This window comes from Maniola jurtina, chromosome 4, assembly GCF_905333055.1.
Source record: "Maniola jurtina chromosome 4, ilManJurt1.1, whole genome shotgun sequence".
In the NCBI taxonomy this organism is placed as follows: domain Eukaryota; kingdom Metazoa; phylum Arthropoda; class Insecta; order Lepidoptera; family Nymphalidae; genus Maniola; species Maniola jurtina.
In genome coordinates, this window is record NC_060032.1 from 2964935 (window position 1) to 2984749 (window position 19815).

The 19815-nt window shown below is 36.7% G+C and overlaps 1 protein-coding gene across 1 annotated transcript in view; it reads left to right on the plus strand.

Moving 5' to 3' along the window:
* Nucleotides 1-19815, plus strand: part of LOC123864362 (adenylyl cyclase 78C) — an 84767-nt gene that overhangs the window by 29659 nt on the left and 35293 nt on the right. Inside the window, exon 2 of the mRNA XM_045904728.1 lies at nucleotides 3480-3526. The gene's annotated coding sequence lies outside the window, so the exon portion shown is untranslated. The remainder of the gene's footprint in view (nucleotides 1-3479; nucleotides 3527-19815) is intronic.

Sequence of the window (19815 nt, forward strand, 5' to 3'; positions counted from 1 at the left end):
TGGCGCAAAGACAAACGACGTAATTAATTAGATTCGTGCCTTGCTTGTGTACTGATGAAACAATTTATGAGCCAACATTATTGTTATGTTGTTATGACTTTATTAATTTTTTTCCATACATTATACTTCATAAATGTAAAAATAAGTCGTGAATTGAGGATAATTTGCGAATTAAGTCGAAAATAACTCAAAATTTAAAAAACCCCCGACACAAAAACTTATATCTTTCAAATGGCTGAACCGATTTTCTTGGATTATAGCTAAGAACACTCTCGATCAAGCCACCTTCTAAACAAAAAAAAACTATACTAAAATGCCACAGACAGATACACAGATACACATGTCAAACTTATAATACCCCTCTTTTTGGGGTGGAGGTTAAAAAAAACATCCCATCTGAGAGCTTCCAAGTGGCGTACTGCGAATAGTAGTGTGTTGCGAAAAGGATTTAGTAGCAAAGGTCCGCTTTGCTACTAAGTCACTTTACACTTTGCACGATCTATAGTCACCGACACCTCATCAAAATCTAAGGATCAAGACAGACAGGTAAGTAATTTCGACTGCAAGTCAATTGCAAAATAGCAATTATACAGTCGGCTTGCAGTTCAAATTGCAAACCATCTGTGTCTAGAGCATTAGTAGCTTAGCAATCATTCCGGAACCATTGAACTGACAAATATACAACTGCTAAACACTACTGCTCACGTATTCGAGTGAAAATAGATAGGCTATACTCGTAACCGCCATAAAATATCTACTACTAGGGACCCGCCCCGGCTTTGCGCGGGTAGCACTCATCATCTATAACCGGATAACTTCTGGTCTTTTTGAGAGGTACTATTCCAATATTGGTAGGTTTGGTATAACTTTAACTATTTACGAAGGTTTTTTTTTTTCAACACAATCACAAAACATTTTAAATAGCTCATTTTCGCAAAATGTTCATAAATTATAGCCTTTAATCTTCGTAGATCATCCCTTTTTTTATTGGAAAAAACCGTATGAAAATCTGTTCAGTAGTTTTTTGAGATTAGTTCGCACGTATACACGACTTCTGCAGGCGAGGGACCCTAATTTATAATAGGTACTCATAGGTTTTCTATAGTGATGTTGCAATCTCGTAGAGTTTGCTACGATATTGCTACGGAATACGTAGCTAATCTTTAATGCCTTTTGGACTCAGATGAGCGGGTCTTCTCCGTTTGGTCGGAATGGCCAAGCGGGGGTACGGGCCTCGAGGCATGGCCTCCTTACCCGGGTGAGGCGCAGGGCAACTTTGTACCCTGGTGACGAACTTTTAGCCGGGATTTCACCGGCTAGGGCCCGCCATCTTGGCTTATGGCCTTAGTGGACTTCTTTGTATATCCGGTGTGATGTGTGATGTGTCAGTCCGGGGCTGGTCTCCGCGCGACGGCGTTGAGTTCGCTGTCGAGCGCGGAACTTTTGGACTCAACGTAAAATTATTGTAGTTTATGAATTCATCCGATAGAGGCGCTGTTAATTTTTCTGGCGAGTAGTAGTAAATCCATACACCATACTCATGTAATAAATATAAAATTGTGCCTGTCTGTCTGCTATCTTTCATGGCTATACCCTTTAACCGATCTTGATGAAAAGTACACTGATATTGCTTTCACCATACAGATAAATAAGCTACGATTTATCCAACAATATCAAAAATCCCCGGGATCCCCTCCCCCCCGGATTTTCAAAAACCTACATCCACGTGAATGAAGTCGTGGGCATAAGCTAATTGTAAAATAAAAAACTAACTATTGTTATTATCGTCTATATAACGCTATCTTTAAGATTTTAAATTAACTCTGAACTTGTTTAAGAATTATTCTGATTGTACTTCACTACGTTTGGTGCTAATTCGGTACTTATATGTATTAAAATATTTTAAACTGTGATGTATTATGGTCCTTGCGGTGAGATGCGCGAACAGCTTTATATTTTCCAATTTTGCAAGCAATTTCCTTCGCATTAATTTACTTTATTGGTGGAAGGATTTGTCAGAGTTTTACGAGGGATTGTAAAATTTTGATTAACTTAATTAAAACAATACAAACCCTATTTTCAACACCAAATCTCAAAATATTATAGGTGTTATTTTGTGAGTATTAGGTATCAACTGTTATTGTTAAGACTAAATAACAGTTATGGTTATACAGTAACAGTAACAGTCATGGTTAAGACTAAAGTATAGTTTAAAACTCATCGCATATTTTTAACCGACTGCAGCGACGCCCAAAAGGAGGGTTATGTGTTTGATCTGTACCTGATCATGATCAACCTATTGGCCATTACCGGCTCACTACTGAGCTCAGGTTTCCTCTCAGGAATGAAAAAGTTTCGCAGACTTTACACCCTTTTGAGAACTTATTGATTGTTTAAAACGCACATAGCTGGGAAAAGTTAGAGGTGCGTGCCCGGGATCGAACTGTGGACCCCCGACAGGAAGGCTAGACGTCTTAACCACTTCGCTATCACTACTTTATTTACCTAATTGTATGGATGATCGCAATCACCTTGATTAGCTGACAGACTGACACTAGTACATAGTTGTAATAGTATAAAGCTTTATTGCAACAAAACATAGTACACTTTCTTTAATTTTTATTATATCCTCTACCCTAAGGTTGCCTGCAAGAGAGTGCTATTTTAGCAATAAGGCCGCCTATTGTACAAAAATCTATTTTTTTTTATACATTCCTATGTTTTGGTGTACAGTAAGGACTATTTTACATTACTTTTACAAGAATACCATGAATACAGCCAATTTATTAAAACAATTGCAATTATAGCAGCGTGTTAATTACAATGTACCTGCTAGTCCCTAGATGTGCAATCAGCTTTGCAGGTGTTTACCCGTTTACCTCTGAAAAGGCTTCAAAGGGGTTAATTAAATGGCGTGAAGTTGTGAAGAGCAAACTCGTTAGTGAACTCTCCTTGCTTATTTAATTGATTATAATGTTTCTCGGGGGTTTCTATTTAACTGTAAAAGAAGAATTAATATCTGGCTTAATTTTTGATCTAAAAATATATTTTATTCAATTAAACTTTTACAAGTACTTTTAAATCAAGTACCTTTGGTTCGGAACGCCATTCCCACCGAGAAGAACCAGCAAGAACCTCGGCGGTTGCTCTTTTCAAAGATTTGATATATTATGACACGTACCTATAAAAGTAATTGCAGTCCCGCTCATTGCTGGAACAAGCTGCATGTAAAATCCACGGTCTATTAACATTTACATAATCGTCGATTGTGTAAAATGCTTTTTCAGGAGCATACTTTTAATAGATTTTTTTTTAAGTTTTGTAAGGGTAAGTCCAAAACAGATTGTGGAAGTTTGTTATACTTACCTTAGATACACTACTCCACTACCACGGGAACCTATTCAGTTATGGGTTAATACCTGTAACTTAATTCCCCTTCGCCCGAAGTATTAACATTTAACGGTCTTTTATTGTTCCAGATTTCAGCTCGAAGCGATGTTGCCGCATCAAAGAGACTTCACCTGAGGTAAGCTTTGTAATTTAGCGATTATACCTGTCTAATACGCGTTTGAGGGCTTTATTTTTGTGCTTCTTTGGATTAAAGCTTACAGTAAAGTAGGGTATAAATTTCATTCTTAAAGCTTAAACTTCTGAGATTATTAACCGACGTAATATATTTTTCCTTTGTGAGCTTTGTAGAGAATATTATTTGGTGACTGTGCAAAGGATTAAGGAATTCGTAACTTAGTTCCTCCATTAACTCGCGAACACAGCAGCAACACAGAGGAATATTCCTTGACGAGATAAATCAACGTTTTTTGATTTTTTTAGTACTCGATCAACATCGTTCACATTCACATACAGCGCTCTTTATACGTGCCGTTACGTCACCCGAATGTTTGATTTTCAAAATGAATATTCACCGCGCACAGCTCGACGGTGCCGTTTGTTGATTTCCAATCATTTACTCCTCGTGTATCATAAGGCAAGGTCATCAATTGAATTGTGCCTATCAACAATAAAATTTAGTTGTTCAGAGAAGCGTACAGCGTAAGCGACAATAATAATTAGTTAGCAGACGCCGGCGGGTGGTCGGCGGTTAACAATTAGGACGGCGGGTGGCCGGCGGCGCTGCGACATTCTGTCCAATAAATAACACGATTCAAAGGTCTTTCTTAGGATTCAATGAGCGTCTATTTACTAAGTTGTTATTGCTATGAGCGCTTAATTCTTACGTACCTAAGTCTTAGGGTTTTATTCATTATTATGTACCTAATAACGGTCCCTACGCGTCACTCAGAAAAGCAAGTACCTATATCTGTTTGAAATATTATAACTAATAATTAAAAATCCATGTTTTTATCTTTATTAACTACGCGTAAATATGTCGCTGTTTGCAAACGCTTTTAAAGGTCCTTAATAATAAATACAGGGAGCAGAATCCGCAGACTCCTCGGCTGGTCCCTTTATAGCCGTTAATAGTAAACATCATAAACATTCAGCAATAATGCAGAGTATCGAGACAGTTATTAAACTGATATTGCCGTTTACCTACTTTATTGCGCGGTTTATAATTTACAGTGTTATTTAAATTTTGCTTACAGCCTTTGATTAATTAGCCTTAAATTAATTTTATTACTTAGTAGACATTGACTAGCTTTGGTGTTATCTCTTTGTCTCAGAAGACCAAGCAAGAAACTCGGCAGTTGCTCTTCTCAAATAGGTACTCAATTTGCAAGATTATCTATATCACCACTGCGCAAGGAATATCTCAATAAAGTTCCATTTGCGAATTCGAAAAATATGATTTAAGCATACTCAGCGATGGGCTTAAGTATGGGCTCACGAATAGGGAGGCTTTCGAGGGGTGGCCAAATCTGAAGGGCATATGAAATATAAAATCAATCGGTTTGCTCGGTGACCGTGACATGAACAAAATTTATAAGCGCTTTATATTCATTTCAATGTTTGAAATGTTTTAAAATTTGCAATCCAATCCGTCAATCTCTATGCGTCTACTGCTAGACATAAGTTTTTTCAAAAATACACCACCAAATATGGTCCTCTACCTTCCTTATCCACCCGTTTACAGCCACCTTATCTTTTACCCGACTACAGCAAAGTCAAAAGGAAGGCACGATGATTATGATTTTAGCAGTCTATGTATGTAGGTTTGTATTTATGTGTGTACTGTGTTCCACCGCAGCGCCTAAACAATTGAGACGATTTTTTTTTTAAAAAAGAATATTAGCCATTTTAAATGACTAATATTCCCCTTTCCTCTCCAACTAAGCGTCAGGCTTGTGCTAGGAGTAGGTACGACAATAGTGCAACGGGCGGGGTTTGAACCGTCAACCTTTCGGTTTTCAGTCCGCTCCTTGACCGGTTGAGCTATTGAGGCTCTAAATTTGATTAATTTTGATTAATGAGGTGGCAATGGATTCGTTATATTATGTGTTATATGTTCGGGTGACATAGGCTAGGTTTTCTACGAATAAATCGGCCTGACGGATGTTACATCCAAAAAAGTGGGGGTCTTTTTTTGTATAATAACTTTTTCCCATCGATTTTCAATCAAATATTTATACTTATAGGTATACAGAATTGTATCTTTGATTTAAAACTATTTTGGTTCATAAGTGTGTCAATAGTTATGCCCGATTCCTTTTAATTGCTTTTGAATGATGTAAAGAAAGCGTTTAGCGTCTTCGTTACGCTCGGTCGCTAACGCACACTGTGCAATAATGGATTGCTTTAGTCACATGTATCGTAATATACTATTAATACACAGTCTTATAACATGAAATCGCCGTGACGTGTTGTGAATATAAACTGTGTCCGCTCGGAGTCCAGAATTCCTATAAACACTGCGTAAAATTAAACATGTCAAGCGCAAGCTGTTCTGCCCATTTCTGCCCCTGACATAATAACTATGTAATAGCTACAGGGTACACATACATAGAGATCGCTGCTTTATTCTACTTTGACAATGGTAGTATTGAAATTGATGACTTTGGAATTCAAATTATTTTTATTCAATTAAACTTTTACAAGTGCTTTTGAATCGTCAAAATAATCTACCACTGGTTCGGAATGCTGTTCCTACCGAGAAGAACCAGCAAGAATCTCGGAACTTGGAAATTGGAAATGGAACTTAACTATTACGAAATTGTTTTCTTCATGTTTGCTTATTGCTGTTTGACTGTTTATCATGTTGTCTTAGATTGAGGATTGAAGACCAATTCTTAGTCTGTAAATGAACGCATCATGCTTACTTGATGCGTTCATTTACAGAAGACACAAAACGTAAGAGATTGGAAAAGCTATCTACGAATGTGATTCAATTGCAGTAATTTTAAGTGCTTACTTTTTTTAGGGTCCCCACCCGATTGCTGTACTAAGGCTCTTGTCCGTCCGTCCGTCAGTTTGTAGGCGTGTATCTCATGAACCATAATAGGTAGAGTTGAAATTTTCACAGAGTGAGTCCGAGTACTGACCGGTTTTTTGAACGTTGCAGGCTTAGAACTACATCTTTACCTTAATGTTGTGCTTATTAGGAATATGCCAGGCAACCCAAATTCAAATAGGGTAGGATGGGGAATTGAAGCCATCTAAGGGAAAGTTAAAAAAGTTCTTGTTTATGCTGTTATCTTATATTTTTTGGATACTAATCAATACTGAAATACTCTTTGGGGGTTTCTGAAATCGCAAGCAAAAACTTAGACTTAGTATCTACTTCTTTGCCTTTATGTACTCAAACTTAAATAGGTACCTACATTGGCAACTTTTTTACTCTGTAGGTTTGTTGCTGGGTAGTTTAGAAGGACGTTCTTAAATCGACCTCCTTTTTCAGCACCTTGGAGATGAAGAAAAATAGAAATTCTTTGTAAATAGGTCCTTAGATATATATGAAGTGAAATCTTTTATTCAATGGTAGATAAGTAGGTATAAGGTACCAATATAAAGTCTACAATTTGTCCCAATGAACACGATCAAATAATATTATCCCATATGTTGATTTCGGAGACAGGAAAAATCGGATTTCTGAAAGGTAGGTATAACGATAAAAGTTATAAAAAACCCTTAACTGGCATCAAAGGAAAATTCGTTTCTATAGAAACTTCTTTTACTTTGAAAATTTGTCTGTGGCTTATCGATAAAAGGTTTTTGTACGAGTAGTTATATTGTGTAGCGGCATATTAAGTGGGTAACGCGTGCAGAAATCTGTCGGCGGCAAATACCTATTTGTGATTTATTATTTCGCGTGTTGCAGAATTATTTTTGGGAAATTATTTCCACTTAGTTTCCCGAGACGAAAACTTTCTGTGTTATTTAATCTACATGTTGCCCGCGGCTTCGTCGGCGTGCATTTTTAACCCCCGACCCAAATAAGTTTGACGTGTGTATCTGTCTGTGGCATCGTAGCTCCTAAACTAATGAACCGATTTTAATGTAGTTTTTTGTTTGAAAAGTGGCTTAAAATCGAGAGTGTTCTTAGCTATAATCCAAGAAAATCGGTTTAGCCGTTTGAAAGTTATCAGCTCTTTTCTAGTTATTACTGTAACCTTCAATTGTCAGGGGTGTTATAAATTTTTAATTTACACTTGTTAAAATTTTTGTGGGAAACCGTCCAAACCCATCAAAATCAACTAAACCACGGCGATTTAATATGGCAGTGTCTGTAAAATTTCGTTTTTAAAACCAAAGATAACAACCACGGAAACATTTTAATGTACTTAATATCAAATCTTTTACAATTTTACTTGCAACCACTCGCGGCCTCGCACGGGGAGTATATAAATCTCTTTTGTTCCCTATTCCGTAGGAATTTTGAAATATTTTGTTTTATCCTTTTTCTACTTTATTAAAGTGAACCTTTGTGTAAACTTTCAGTTTTCTAGGTCCAAGGGCTATGGCTGGGCATTGATAAGTCAGTCAATGAGTGAGTCAGAACTTTTTTAAATCCGCATGGTATGCGGGAGTCGATTTGCTTGGTCACTGCTTCAACGTAATTCTATGTACGAGATTTATCATGACGTATGCATGTGTTCAAACGTATGAGTACAGATGATGATCATACGGCATCACGGCATTCCGAACCAGTGGTAAATTATTTGACGATTCAAAAGCACTTGTAAAAGTTTATTTGAATAAAAATCTATTCTATTCTATTCATAGATTCGCGTTTCACGCTAATTCGTGTCCCACATCCCGCGGGGGATCCACGTCAGTTTGACGAAGCCTTTTTTATTTGCCTTCTTCTTAATTGAAACGTCTACGAGAACTCAGAATAGGTACTACATTGCTACAATAATAACAAGTGTAAATTAAAAATTTTCAACACCCCCGACAAATCATTTTCAAATAAATAATTATGTATATCTAGGCAACGTCCATCTTGACAGCTTGACATTTGTCAATTGACACTTGAATATTATGAACCTAAGGGTTATCTAACCTTCTTTTCTACAAGAAAACTAGAAAATAGCTAATAACTATTAAACGGCTGAACCAATTTTTTTGGATTATAGCTAAGAACACTCTCGATCAAGCCACCTTTCAAACAAAAAAAAGTAAATTAAAATTGGTTCATTCGTTTAGGCGCTACGATGCCACAGACAGATACACAGATACACAGACACACAGATACACACGTCAAACTTATAACACCCCGCTTTTTGGGTCGGGGGTTAAAAAGAGACATCACTCTTGAATGTAATCGAATGTGAAGGGCTAACGGAGTGGACGGGTCTCAGTCATTTATTGCCTCCGGTCGCCGGTTGAATGATGTCTTTATCGACGTTGGACTTAGACCATTCTAGGGAGACGGAATTCACAGCCGTTTTAATTACATTGTTCGCTCTAGTTTTAAGGGCATTATTTAACGATTAGTAGGCAGAATTGCAAATTAAAATGCACTGTAAATTTAGGGGATTTCTTTAAATCGGCGCATAGATAGAGACAAACTGGTATCAATCACACCGTATCTTTTTGATAACAACTTCAACTCTGAGTTTTACTTTAGACTCACTATCTTATTTTTGTATAATGTTAGTGGGACCACGAGTATACACGGTGGTATCCCTTAGACCAACCAGCGGGACCAGGTGGTATACCGGACCAACAGTGGGACCACCGGTATTTGATGGTATACTGTAGACCCACCAGTTGGACCACTGGTAGGTACATGATGGTATACTGTAGACCCACGAGGGGAACAACGGGTGCATTATGGCATTGGTGATATACCGTAGACCCACCAGTGGGTCCAAGCGGTGGAACCACAGACTCGGCATCACTATTTTGATACGGTTGAAAGAGGTCATACTGAAAACAGAACGAGGTGGAGCCAGCGCAGCGCTCCAGTCTGTAAAAATGCACTCTTAACGCTCATAAGTAATATCACACAGAATCAAGCATTGCGAGAGAAAAACGTCGATACATCTTGGTCTGCTTAAATTTTGTTTTTAATTTAATAATTATGATATTCGTTCTTTTAAATAGGGTTTGCTATTAACTTTATTACCTACTCATATTATGACCCCTTCGTTCGGAATAATATCTTTATGGAAGTGCCTCGAACATTGGACAGTTTCAAAGCGGAGAAACGGTTTTTTAATTATTGTTTTTATCACGGTCGTTTTAATTAAAATTGTCTTTTTACTTTTATGAGCAGTAGTTAAAAGCTTACGTCTACATTTAAGATTAAAGGGATTTTCGTGGACCTCTAAAGAGTTAAACGAAACCTTCATAAAAGACTTCGTTCGTTGGTACTTGGTAGGGATTGCTTTGTAACGATGTCTTGCTTTCATTAGATAGTGTAACATCGAGGTTACACCAAGATCTAAAATATTCTACATGTACATGTACCTACTCGTATGAATGTGCATTGTTTTCAATACCCAAGAGGCAACCACATGTAGGTACGTCAGGTGTTAAACGATTCAAGATCATAGACTTATATATATTACTTTAGGACCGCCAGACGTTACCTACTTATTTTCTGAGAAACAAAATGTGCGGGATATAATAAAGTTACTTTTAACGTACGCATATTTGTGCCGACGCGACTGCCAATTTATAGGTAGATCAGATGTTAAGAAGATACCACACATTTTGTGTGCACAGTCAGACATCCAATCTGCTCGCACTACACATTTTTGCTAAACGTTTGTGATACGAACCGTTAAGGTTTCCAACGCCCTTCCGGCGTCCGTGTTTACTGCCACGTATAGGTAACTGAATTACCTTCAAGGGCCAAAGCAAATAAGCTTGTTCTAGGTAAGCGCCTAATAAAGCATTATTGTCGTCAAGCGTAAGCCTATCCTATAGGCCATAATAAAAAAAAGTTCAAAGGTAAAAATAGAATAATCGTGAATGCCATTTTTATGGCGTCAATACCGGGTCAACACAAAACATTGCCTCGGCGTCACAGGTCGCGTCAGTTATATTTTGGTAGGCACCATAATATTTCATAATGTACAAGTACCTAGTCCGCGATTTCACCCGTGTGGAATTAGATTCTTAAAAATCCCATGTATTAGATCACTTTTTGTATCGGTTAGGCATAGGCATGTGAGAGTTTCCATTTAAATTTTTCCTCCACTTTCCCTTAAGATTTCCAAAATCGTGTAACACGTATTTCTTTATTTTTAAGTGAAAGCCTTATAGATATAGCTGACAGTAAACTTGAGTTCGAAGATAATATTATATCGACGCAACTGACGACTAACTACGTACGAATATAGTATATTACGAAATTCCTTTTATCCACATGTCAAAGTATATGATAATGTCAAACGTAGGTAGGTACTTACCTGGAAATTAGAGAGAAGGGTCCAGGCCCTAGCGACTGAAGTAACAGCAAATTAGATTATTGGTATGAAGTTCGCAAGTTGGGTTGAGTGGTGCTTCGGAGCAATCAACGTATGGCTACAGACAAATCCAATGAAGATGCGGCGTGTGGAATTTTGTGAGCTGATTTCCGCTCCGACGTGACCGTGAAACGACTTTGAGCGGGAATCCAACATGCGGAATTTTGTGAGCTGATTTCCGCTCCGACGTGACCGTAAAACGACTTTGACCGGGAATTCGATGTGCGGAATTTTGTGAGCTGATTCCGCTCCGGCGTGACCGTAAAACGACTTTGAGCGGGAATCCAACATGCGGAATTTTGTGAGCTGATTTCCGCTCCGACGTGACCGTAAAACGACTTTGACCGGGAATTCGATGTGCGGAATTTTGTGAGCTGATTCCGCTCCGGCGTGACCGTAAAACGACTTTGAGCGGGAATTCGTTGTGCGGAATTTTGTGAGCTGATTTCCGCTTCGACCACGGCGCGATAAATCTGAGCGGAAATTCCCTTTGGTTCTGCAAGTTTAGGAATGTGATTTTTTACGCCACCGCTCCCGCCGCCGCTCCCGCCACCGCTCCTGCCGCCGCTCCCGCTGTTGTTAAGGCTGCGGCTTCATAGATGATGTCATCGGTCGCGAGTCCCGACTCACCTCGTTCTGTACCTTATGTGTCTTCGTTACATATTCATGAACGAATGATGACAGATTATAAACTTTCTCATAGGTATAACTTTATTTTTGAGATGGGTAGGTAGGTAGTACTAAGTACTTACTTAGTAATAATATAATTGCAAAAGTGTCCGTCTGTCCTTTAGGTACACACCCAAACCGCTAATCCGACCTAAATGGCCCAGAACTTGCTTCCAATTACGAGGCCTGTTTACTTTTGATATAATTTCTAATTGCTTTATTTATAGAACACTTCAAAAGACTCTTCGTTGAAACTTGGGTAGTTACTTAGATTCGTTCCATTTATGGAAGGATTTTGAGAAATTCCAACATGCAAACAAAGTATGTACCGAACAAGAAATGGCTATTTGATAAAGACATGTAGGTATACAACTACCTAATTATAATATAATAAGTAGTTAATGCTCACGATTTCATCCGCGTGCAGAACTACATAAATTTCAATACCTATACTAACCTATTTGGGGTTATATTTTCAAAAATCCTTTCTTAGGGGATGTCCACGTCATGATAGCTATTTGCTTGCCGAACAGCCCGATCCACGCAGTAATTTGAGCTGGGCGGTAAAAGATCAGCCAGTCCACCTTTTCCTTTCATAATTTGTACAGATAAATACTGTCTAGTCGATTATAATAAAGATGACTATAGTGTTTTTGTTGAAAGCTTAAAACAACGCAATAAGTAAATGAATGAAAAGAGAAAAGTCCATCCTCTCTAGATAAAAGCGAACCTGTCCACAGTAATAGAAATAAAATGAACACTGTGGAAACATTAGGATGACAGCGTTGCATGTCGATGTTCATTCAACTCGAGCTCTTGCAATAAGAAATGACCATTTCATTTGAGGTACTCTCAGATTAAATGAGAGCCAAGGAAACTAATTACCTTTTACAATCGTCCTCGTCGGGAAGACTAATATAGGAACCTTTTTCAAGGAATTAAATTCTCTAACAATTTTAAAGCTGTCCAAGCTTTTTTTTTAATCTTGACATTTTAAGGGGCTTTTATAGGTGATCTATATGCCAGCTTCATCGTTATACACTAAATTAAAACTAGGATTACTTAAATGTAAAATTATAACAATTTGAGAGAACCAATAACACGTTCATTGCCGAAAGCTCGACGGTTTGGTCAAAATAGAGTTGAAAATATTAATATTCACAAAAAGTTTATAGTGTATATAAAGTTGTTTACATCCGGTTGCTTTACCACAGACTTACATCACAATAAATACTGAGAGAGGTCCTTTTCTTTATTAAATGTTTAAACTTTAAAGTTGTATGTCCAGATACAAGCTAAATGCTAGAAATAATTAACTTGTTTCTACTATCGAAGCTTTATGAAACTTTTCCTTGGGTTTTGATTTATAGAGAAGTTTATTCCTCCGAGCGAAATACATGTGGTATTTCGCTCTCATTTGAATACTTAGCGATCAAACAAACAATACAGGTACCTACTTTTTAAGAAGATCTGGCAAACTACAGACACAGATATTATTAGTTTACGACGTGTCTATAAATCTTCGTTGAGTTTTATTGGTTAATATTCAAATGGGAACCACACTATATTTGTAAGGAGCGCCTTAGCGAAACTTCTCTTAAATCTTTCCTATGGGGTCCGGTCCGTATTGACTTGACTTTATTGCCTACTTGGTTACTGAGCTCGGCTTTCTCTCTCAAGGAAAAGCTTGTTTGTTGTTGTTTGGTTTGGAAAATGCTCTATTTCCAAACCAAACAGTTTATTACGATAGGGAAAGAAAATCCGAAATAAAATTGCGCTCCACTTTCTATTTTCCCGTTTCCGTCAATCTTCTATTTACGAGTATTTTTCATTTATATTCAGATACAAGTTAGCCCTTGACTGCAGTAAGTGATGAGGTAGTCTAAGATGGAGGCGGTGGAAGGGGTATGGCCGTTTTCATTAACGCGGCGGTCTCCGTTTTCGTCGATACTAAAGTTTACTAAAATGGAATTAAGTTAGGAACGCATGGATCGAAAAATTTGAAATTAATATATAATATTTTTCATTATATCCCCTTGGATTTGGTCCGATTAAAACATGATTGGACAAACTTTCCTCGATAGAAAAAAAATCAGAAGTTTGGTCTAAAACCTTAGACTTTTGGGTTTTTCTCTTTAATGACAAAGCTCTTAAAGACGTAACTTTCACCATTGGTGTAAAACAATCAAATAAATAATTCGGTCCGATCATTTCACAGTAAGTGCTATATTTCAAATTATATTCTAAATTATTTGATTTCACGCTTCCTCGCTTATTCTTTTCAAATCGCGTACAGAGCGAGTACAAAGAATTTTCGACCCTATTGTTGAGTCTTATGGGCCGTAATTACGTTATCTTGTCAGTCATACCCGTCGCCTCAGCGCGGCAGGACCTGTTTCGGGTTTCATAAGCATTTTGTCATACTGTAATTGTACAGAATGCCATAGAGTAGTAAATTCAGTACTATGTTATAGAGTATTTTTATTTAGGATTTTCTAGATTTTAAGATAAGTTTATATTGTGCATTTATTACATTAAAAAAGTAATTATTTTAAAAAGAATGCAGTAAACAGTACATTGCAGTGTAGTGAAGCTAATATTAGGTCAATATAGACCAGGACTTATAATTTGAAAATAAAAATTAATTAATCTGAGTGCTCTATCCCGGTAGCTCAAAGATCAAAAACCAAACTTGTAAAATGCATAAGTATTAGAAGATAAGATGGAAAAAAAACTTTATTGATATCAATTTAAAGGTTTTTAGGGGAAAGTACTAATTATTATGAAAATAGGATGAGAGGAGACCGCGTATAAGCAAGCGTAGTGTAGGACGTCCTCCAGCACGATGGACTGATGATATAAAGCGGCTGGCGCTATTTAGGGAAGGCCCATGTCCAACAGTGGACATCCACGGACTCATAATGATGATGATGATGATCATGATTATTATGAAAATGACATCCACTTTCAAGTCCGAGATGTTTATCCAAGGTGTTATAATTTTTAGTTTCTTCACTTGCTATGCAATGATATCATTTATTAGGGTTCCGTACCTCAAAAAGAAAAGCGGAACGCTTATAGGATCAATTTGCTGTCTGTTTGTCTGTCTATCTAACTGTATGTCTGTCTATCTGTCCGCCTGTCAGTCTGTTTTGTCCGTGTGTGTTGTGTCTGTCAGGAAAACCTATAGGGTACTTCCCGTTGACCTAGAATCATGAAATTTGGCAAAAACCATGAATTTATGGGTTCATTAAAAAACAATGTGTTTCAATTTTGAAAGTAAGATAACTATACCAAGTGGGGTATCTTATAAAAGGGTTTTACCTGAACATTCTAAAACTGATTTTAATTTATTTTTAAGCATAATAGTTTTTGATTTATCTTGCAAAATGTCGGAAAAATACCTGAGTACGGATACGGAAACTTGGTGCGCGAGTCTGACTCGCACTTGGCTGGTTTTTTTATGTATATACGTCACTAAGTAGTCAATAATAAGTTTGACTAAAAATTGCAGTGTCATAAATGTTTTATAGATCAAAAAAATAATCATACTATTAAATATTCCTTCAACTTAGACCTTATTGTCACAGTTTAAAAGTTGAAAATGTGCAAAACAAAATTTCATACGTACTTAATACTTTTTCTCATAAAACTAGTTCAATTTACAAGAAATGAAAGATCCTATTGTGTTTGCCTTTGTCAATACAAAGGATCTTTGTGGCTTTTGTGTTCTCACTCACGTATACTAACATTAAAATATCGATGTTAAAATATTCGTTGTAAAACTTACCTTATGCAGTTATTCTTAAAGTATACATTAAATTGTTATTAGGACGAGAGTTGCTTCGTTTTGGAATGCCAAATCAGTGTATCAATTTTTCTTGTTTTGAATCGAAAGGTAAGAACAGTAATAAAATGTAACTACTGAAATCGTTTGTTCGTAGCTTTTATAGGTTCGTGAGAAGTAGTATTGTTGTATGATAATTTGGTCAATTTACAGATCAAATTTCTCAAAATCCTGTCTTAGTGCGGGTCTACGTTATATAGAGAACCAACTGCACCTTTTCAAACTTCAAAATCCCATCAGGACCAGTCCTGGCACAATTGTTAGTTAGTGGTAGTACCTTTTCACCCCCACTTTTTTTCATATTACATCCGTTAGGTCAATTTTTTTCGTATAAAATGTAGCCTATGTTACCCGGATCTTTACGACAAATCGATTTACACCTCATTCATCAAAATCAGCCCAGTAGTTTCGGCGCTACGGTGGAACACACAGAATCTGGATACAAACACACACACATACATATACAGACTGCTAAAATCATAACTCTTCCTTTAGGCTTTGCCGCAATGGGGTAAAAAAACAGGCTGAATTGAGAACCACCTTCTTTTTGGAAGTTGGTTAAAAATTAAAAAAGGAGCAAGCAACAGACCATTTAGACTATTTACTTTTCCAGACGTTTTAGATACTATCTCATTCAGCGTTTATGTCATCCAACTATGTAATTTGACGTCTGGCTAATGAGGTGTTCTAATCATACAGACTATTCACAATTCCAGACGTTTTGCTACTTGTGCATTCTGTTTTTATGGCGTACAGCTAAGTTGACTCTCTGCTGACTGGGTAATCTGCTTTGATGTCATCTAGCTGAATTGTCTATTGGCTTACTAGGCACTTTGCTTTCATGTCAGTCAACGTAAAATTGTCTTTTAGCGAAAAGGTAATGACCTCTTTTTCTGGATGCCTAATGATAGGCATCCAGAAAAAGAGCTCAGCTTCTGAATTAGAGAAAATAATTACTACAAATTTAAAATTTGAATCAATGGCCCGAATCTGAATATAACAAAAAAGCTATAAAATATTTTAATCTCTGTCTTGACTTTGTTCAGTATCATATAAAAACATTTCTCCAGCGCTTTGACTTTGAACCTTAACGTAAACAGTTAAGTTAGCGTATTGAATGTGTACATACCTACTTATGCTCTTTTGGAATATTTCACCTAATTAGTTAACTTTTATGGTTATTAGCTCCGAGCGGGCCGGTTTGACTGTAACCATATTGAATAAACAAAAACAAGGATTATAAACAAAACAGCTTTTTATACAACACGAAATATATTATAATGTTATCCTGTTATGGCTGCAGGTGCATATAATCTCTTTCAGGTGTTTTTGCACGCCTAGCGCGTGTGATATTTTTTTACTGTAAACGTTTTGATAATATGAAAAAATAGGATTTTACGATCTCGGTAATTAGTGAAATGCAATAAATAGTTACTTGTGTAATGTCCGTGCTAACTATATTTTCATTGAATTTCAGTTGAGTGTAATTTCTATAATCTCAGCATCTATAATAGCAATAAGATATAGAAAATATAAGATTTACCTATAAATGTAAGTAATTAGGAATGACAGTATTATCATTATCAATAAGTGAAAATTTCAGAAACTTGGACTTGTCCATGCTATAATCTTTTATCCATGTGAAGTATCTTCTTTCAAGGCCAAATGTAATGGTCACCACAGTAATGACCAAAACTGGCAGATAGGGGTTTATAATGAGAACGTTAACGTAAAATAGACCTTAACCGCCTTGTTTTATAGCTCAAATTAATCCATTCATGTATAGCCAGTCAGACAGAACCAGAAATTAAAATCGGTGTAATTGAATTTAGGACCTTAAGTCAAGGTTATTTAGGCCCATTTTAATTTAATGTTACTGTGTGTGTGTGATCTCATTCTATGAAAGTTGGTGAAATGTTAAATCTCCTACTATAATAAGCATACAGGTTGAAAAAGACACCTATTAGCATGATTGTAAATAGATCTCATTCATTATTTCTCGTTGTTGACAAAACAATAAAAGTACATTATAATATTGTTGTTTTTTTTTTTATCAGTGACTGTTTACTAACTAATGATAGTAACTTGGCAACAGTGTGCATTAAAATCCATACTAATATTATAAATGCGAAAGTGTGTCTGTCTGTCTGCTACGTTTTCACGACCCAACCACTGAACCGATTTTAATGAAATTTGGTACAGACTTGGGATACATCCCGGAGAAGGACATAGGCTACTTTTTATCCCGGAAAAATGAAGAGTTCCTACGGGATTCAAAAAAACCGAAATCAACGCAGGCGAAGCCGCAGGGATCCTCTAGTAGTATATAAAACAATATTTAACTTGTACACATATTTTTATAGATACGCAATGTTATATATTACAATAAAGTAACCCAGCGAAGTCGAATGTAATCGATTCTGATGATACCTACAGATTAATTTTTTTAAATAAATTTTTAATTATTTCATAATAAATATTTTTTATCACTATAACTTTGAATTTTAAACTTATACATAACTTGACTTTTTACTCCATCGTAAACACTGAAGTGGGGTGACGTAATGATTAAATGCAGGAGCGATGTGAAAATAATAATCTACACTGTGGCGATGCGCAACCGGTTCAGGGGCGTCTAAGAGAGATGCCGATACAATGTGTATCGCCATCTCTAGATTTGAAATTATACCTGGAATATACCGTCCCCTTAAACCCATACCAAGCCCTTTGGTTTCTACTTTCTACACAGCATTCGGCACGGTACCGGAACGCTAAATCGCTTGGCGACACGGTTTTGCTGGTAGGGTGACAACTAGCCACGGCCGAAGCCTCCCACCAGAAAGCAACAAGTATATATAAAAAATGTATTGCGATGCGGATGCTGGTGTCGGGACTTGCGGGAAGGTTTTTGCCATAGTACCTACCATCAACATACAACGGCGTGTTGGACGTTCATACAAAATGGCATTCCATTACATACCGGGTATTAAACTACCCAGGTAGCTTTTTTATATATTAGTTTATTTCTGAACGATAAACTCTGAAACTATACTTACTGAACCAATTTAAATATTTTTCATCGCGACCTGTCGCGTACTATACCTACTTCTTATAGAGCATCACTGTTAGTCGATAGACGGGGCCCGAGTAAATAATTGAGTTTTTTTGTAAATAAAATTATCTACGACGGGAGTTGACGATTATATCAATTTGTGTGGCGACATTTTCAATTGGACCGCATGGGTGGCTGTTAATTTTCCCGTACCTACTCGTAAATAAAATTGACGTTTCTCGTGAATAGGATTAATGTCGATTTGACAGATTTCGAGAGAAGTGGAAAATAGACCTTAACTTACTTGTTTTAACGCTCAAGTTCGTCAACCCATTTACAGCTAGTGCACCAAGCCTTTCCAAAGAAAATCAGGTTACAGTAAGGCTCCAAGTAGAAATCTTACAAAAAAAGAAGTGCGATTTAATGCCTGATGACGCTAAATACCGAGTTTTTAATAAATCTTTAGGGTAGGTAGATACTTAGTTAGTTCTTTTAAGGTTACGTACCTCAAAAGGAAAAACGGAACCTAGTTTTTGATTTATCGTGCAAAATGTTGGAAAAAATAACCGAGTATGGAACCCTCAGGTCTGACTTGCACTTGGCCGGTTTTTATCGTGTCGCGAAGCTGAAAATTCAGTCAAACGTGCGAGCGGCTAATAGCGAGTTTTCATGCAAAAAAGTACTAAATCTGATCACGTGGACATCCCTAACTATTGCAAGCATACTCGTCACGTTTGAAGCAACCCTTGCCGTCCATAAAGAGTTAATCCCTAGCGATAAGCCTGAGGGTCATCGCTCTAGAGTTACGCCTCATAAAGCAAATAAACGATATTAGCGAGCGACATTTCAGCGTAACCATAAAACACGTTAATGGTCTGAATTAAATAATTCTTTATTAGTCAAGTACTTGTATGACTAAGCATAAAAAGGGATGGAATCCCCTTATGAAAAGGATTTTTATTGCTAATATTATGTCCCTAGCCAAATGTCATTTGATATGCAGATTAATTAATTATTATTTTATAAGGAAGACTTGATGTCAAGATGTTTAATTTAAAGCGGTTCTTAAACTCCTTTGTCTCATTTTAAAAGAATAGCCCGTCATTTTTCTTTATCATTACCCATCTCTATCTATTTTATAAATGCGATTAGTGTCTGTTCGTCAGTTTGTCCATCATCATTAACACACCGCGACGAAGCAACGGATCGACGTGATTATTGCTATGAATAAAATAATTTCGTTTAGTTCGATTAGTTTTCAAGTGATATTTAAAAACTTATATCCACAGTGGACAGAATTGGTGATTCAGAATACGCTTTTAAAAATCAAGCTTAAAAAGGGATAAAATATTTATCGAGAAACCAAAATCATA